Below are 5,000 nucleotides of genomic sequence, written 5' to 3'. Positions count from 1 at the left end.
GGGATGTACTAGTACAGTTATATTAATTGTTTATTTCACGATCTGGTCTTTTGGCTGGATCGCGAAAAAAACGCTAAGTCCCAAATCTTGAACTCGAGAGGAGAGCGCTGATGACAACCTTTTGGACTGGAGCTCCCTAGAATTCGGCTTTTTCCTACTTTAAAGGGATGCACTGTTGTATGTATTGTTTATTCACGATCTGGTCGTTGGATTGGATCGCGAAAAAAAAACGCTAAGTCCCAGATCCTGAACTCGACAAAAAAGCGCTGATGGCAAACATTTTGACTGGAAGTCCCTAGAAAACGGCTTTTTCCTTATTGGCATTATGTGGCACGTTTATTGTGGCTAGAACATTAATTATCCACCAAATGGCACCAACGCTTGGCGAAAGTCTCGAAACACTCCTATCCCGACGCACCAGCAACCGCAACACGATGCAAAATAAATTGCACGAGCTACTGATACTTGTACCATGCACGGTACACGGTACCAAAATATACCCCTGAAAGTGTGCAATTTGGTGCTATTCTAGGAAATTTGTTTGGGGAAGCCTAGCTACGCGTGTCGCACGTTGCATGGTCGTCGATCAGAGGCATGCAAAAGCACCTATCTAGGGGACTTACTTTACGTTCTAGTAGCAAGTTCGATTTTCCGGTCTAGCACGGCAGTACGCCTGCATGCATACACTCCATGTACCAAAAATGTATCAACCTAGGCGTTGCTCAGTAGCTTTTGGCGGCACATGTAAAAAGTACTCGAGTTCAGAATCTTAGAACTTTGCGTATTGTTCAAAACTTATAACGAAAACTAAATTATAAATGGGTAAAAGGCTAGGCGTTTCTCAGTAGCTTTTGGCGCCACGTGGCAAAAGTATTCGAGTTCAGATTTCTGGGACTTAGCGTATTTTTCAAACCTGATAATGAAAATTGAAGTACAAATGGGGCATAAGCTAGGCGTTGCCCAGTAACTTTTTTCGCCACATGGAGGAAGTAGTCGAGCTCCAATTTCTGGGACGTAGCGTATTTTTCAATCATAATAAACCGAATCAAACATAAAAATCATGAAACTTACACCACGTCCCTAGGTTGTGCACAAAACGTAACGATAAAGTGCCGGCGAGGTTAGAGGTGCACCAAAATTGTGTACCGATTAGGAAAAGTACTCTATGTTGCTATGACTTGGGTAAAAAGTGTTGATTAACTGCTGGTTACGATAGACAGTTGCTTATCGTACACATCGCAAACGAACACCCCTTAGTGAGCAGTAGCAGAAGTCGATGGAACAAAGCGAATGCATTACAAACTGATCAAGTAAAATAAGGAACGCTACGTACTAGGACTTCTTTCCAAGAATGGTGTCCGCGACGGGAGGGCAAGCGTCCTTCCCAGGTTTCCCTAGTAAACCTTGTATGGTAAACATACCCAAGCGTGTCCGTAAGCACGCAACGATAGTCACGAACGAGCACATACCTAGGGAAAGTACTCTACGTACTAGGACTTCTGTCCAAGAACGGTGTCCGCGACGGTCGGGCACTGTGACGCAATTACCAAATCCTAGAATCGTACAAGCAGTGTGTACAAACATAAACATTAACGCGTTCGCTCGGGCTGCGCCGTCCGTGTTGAACACAAATGCGGGTGATTATATGAGTGGATGGACAAAAACATGCGTGGCGAAGACAATTTTCTGCACGATGTGCACATAGCTCATTTCGTCGTCCCGGGCGAATGGAAAAACACAAAAATCTCGAGTATCTTTCTAGGTTTCTGTTATAAAAGGGCAAGCCAAAAGGTGACCGGTTGAGATGAGCATTTTAAGCATACAAGCACTTAATTGCAACTTTTCCTACAAAAACTAGGTACGTACACGTAGATTGTATCAACATGGACATCTATGAACGCGTACGCTCGAGCTGCACCCTCCGTCTTGTACTTTCCCTGATCGGTACACAATTTTGGTGCAAGTGTACCAACATCGACATCTATGAACGCGTACGCTCGAGCTGCACCCTCCGTCTTGTACTTTCCCTGATCGGTACACAGTTTTGGTGCACGGCTATCCCGAAAGGCAACTTGTACCAACATCGACATCCATGAACGCGTACGTAGCGTACTTTCCCTGATCGGTACACAATGTTGGTGCACGGCATAGGAAATGGGCTTAAAATGGTCAAACTCAATCCATTTCCACTAAAGATAGTCAATAACAGCTGTGCCGATGAAGTAGGGCACGATGCAAGTCAATGTTATTTAATGAATTACATGTTCACCAGACATTTTAGTACAAAATTGCTCGGTCAGACCTACAAAGTGCTATATCTCGAATACTAAACGTCGCAGATGGGTGTCGTAGAACAATTTTAAGTTCGTCTAACGATTGTACATCCGATTCTGGATAGTGGTTTTTCGACCACTTTTCAACATTTTGTGACACCCCGAACCTAGGGGCAGCTCCCTAGCTTTTTTCAAAAATGTGCACCGAACGGGCCAGAGAGCTCGAGTAGTCGAAAAAATTTTTTTTGCTAAAACCCCTCAAAACGTGTCAGGAACGCACCCTAGATGATGAAAAGTGCAACCAGAACGTCAATCGACAACATGCCCGGGGGTACAAATTTGCTCTACGCGTCCCTAGGTAGGGTACTTTTTCATACAAACATCAAAGTGTACGGTGCACAAAGTGCGCGGAACAAAAATTGCTCGGTCAGACCTACAAAGTGCTATATCTCGAATACTAAACGTCGCAGATGGGTGTCGTAGAACAATTTTAAGTTCGTCTAACGATTCTACATCCGATTCTGGATAGTGGTTTTTCGACCACTTTTCAACATTTTGTGACACCCCGAACCTAGGGGCAGCTCCCTAGCTTTTTTCAAAAATGTGCACCGAACGGGCCAGAGAGCTCGAGTAGTCGAAAAATTTTTTTTTGCTAAAACCCCTCAAAACGTGTCAGGAACGCACCCTAGATGATGAAAAGTGCAACCAGAATGTCAATCGACAACATGCCCGGGGGTACAAATTTGCTCTACGCGTCCCTAGGTAGGGTACTTTTTCATACAAACATCAAAGTGTACGGTGCACAAAGTGCGCGGAACAAAAATTGCTCGGTCAGACCTAGGACGGGCCATAACTCGAATACTAAACGTCGCAGATGGGTGTCGTAGAACAATTTTAAGTTCGTCTAACGATTCTACATCCGATTCTGGATAGTGGTTTTTCGACCACTTTTCAACATTTTGTGACACCCCGAACCTAGGGGCAGCTCCCTAGCTTTTTTCAAAAATGTGCACCGAACGGGCCAGAGAGCTCGAGTAGTCGAAAAATTTTTTTTTGCTAAAACCCCTCAAAACGTGTAGAAAACTCATTTTAGATGATAAAAAGTGAAACCAGAACGTCAAACGACAACTTTGTTGGGGGTACCCTTTTTACTCTACGGGCCACTAGCTTAGGCGCGCCAACAGCGCTTTCCTCTCGGGTTCCCATTTTTTGCCCTCCTGGGATTATGATCATTTACTCATTGCCTACTATAGGGAAGGTACCTTGCTCCGAGGTCAAAAATGAAGATTTCACCAAATCGTAGTTTTAACCTCTATTTAGTCGTAGGAGCTTGGTTTGCAGTGTCCGTGGGTCATATAAGCCCCCGTTTGGGTCATACGTCCCCTCCCCGATGAAAATCGTCATATGACTATAGGCCGAACTTATGAAGCAAAAGTGGTGTCTGGTGGGTTCTGCCGATGATCTTAACCTATGATTTTGAGTTTCCACTCTTTCAAAACGTTTCCTGGAGCAGTACATCACGGGTCTACGGACCCAAAGACTTCGTTGCGATGGTTTCAAGCATAAAAGTTGTAACAGTTAAGGGTTTTTAATACGCGTATATTAAATCATTGCTTGAAACTAAGCTTCGTTGTCTTTAAACTCTGCAAGACCAATCGAACTTCTTAGGGAAACTCGAAGCATTCACGCTAAGCTGGTGGTGCAGGGCACATAGCGTGATGAAACCGGGTTTCCCTAACCAATGTGGCATATTTTTTCCCTGAGAGTGAAGCTCAGACCCACGTAGGGGAGAGCGAAGTGGAACTTTAATGTTCAATGCAGCAAATGTTCGCCATGCGGATAAACAAGTTGGAATAGTTCAATGTAGTGTAATGCAAACACGAATCGCAAATAACGATACGGGACCCAGAAGCAATTCTGCGGATCCCTCGGGGAGTGGTGAGTTGATATAAATTAGAGGTGAAAGTCCAAGTTGTTCGAGCTCCGGCTCGGCAGCCGATACGAGGTTCCTGTTGAGCTTGTTTGTACATCGCGCAGAGGCGCCGTTCGGTTCTAGCAATGATTCCCGCCACCATGTTCCATGCGTGCAGAGATCCGTTAGAGCTCGTTCAATGTGTCCCGCCGTGATTACGAAAAAGTCCAACAGTTGACTTAGTTGGGTGTGCGTCAAGTAATCGCGCAGAGATGCCGATCGGTTCCTAGCAATGTTTCCCGTCACAAGGTGGTATTGGCACCTGTGCAGAGTGGCCGTTAGCAATGTCTCCCGTATCACGGTGGTGTACCATCACTAGTGCAGAGTGACCGCTAGCAATGTCTCCCGTCACAAGGTGGTAGCCCAGAAGTGCAGAGAAGCCGCTGTAGCAAAGTCTCCCGTATCACGTTGGAGTTCTTCCACTAGTGCAGAGAGATCGCTGAACCGTTCAATGTGTCCCGTCGTGGTGTGCTTGTACCGAGCACGTAGGATACACCTTGCTTTGTTGGTTTGGGATAGGAGTGGTCGCGCAACTGCCTCCACGCCGCAGAGTGCCAGTTCGGATTGAAGGTCAACTTTAGCCGTTCAATGCATCAGTCGGTGGGTGTTCAGATGGCATCACAACTTCCCCTAGGTGCTCAAGTTGGCTGGGTTGTAAAACATGTACACATGCGCAGAGTATCGTGCGTACTAGCAAAGTCTCCCGTCACGGTGGTTACGAATGAGTTCCATGCAGTGCAGAGAGATCGTTAGTG

The 5,000-nt window shown here is 45.7% G+C and overlaps 1 protein-coding gene across 1 annotated transcript in view; it reads right to left on the bottom strand.

Annotated features, from left to right (window-relative positions):
- The window catches only part of LOC125908041 (putative uncharacterized protein DDB_G0271606), a 110,570-nt gene that overhangs the window by 44,311 nt on the left and 61,259 nt on the right, over positions 1-5,000 (bottom strand). The gene's annotated exons all lie outside the window — the stretch shown is intronic.

The sequence above is a fragment of the Anopheles coluzzii genome (assembly GCF_943734685.1).
Source record: "Anopheles coluzzii chromosome X unlocalized genomic scaffold, AcolN3 X_unloc_6, whole genome shotgun sequence".
NCBI classification, from domain to species: Eukaryota; Metazoa; Arthropoda; class Insecta; order Diptera; family Culicidae; genus Anopheles; species Anopheles coluzzii.
This window is presented reverse-complemented; position numbering and strand designations above follow the sequence as displayed.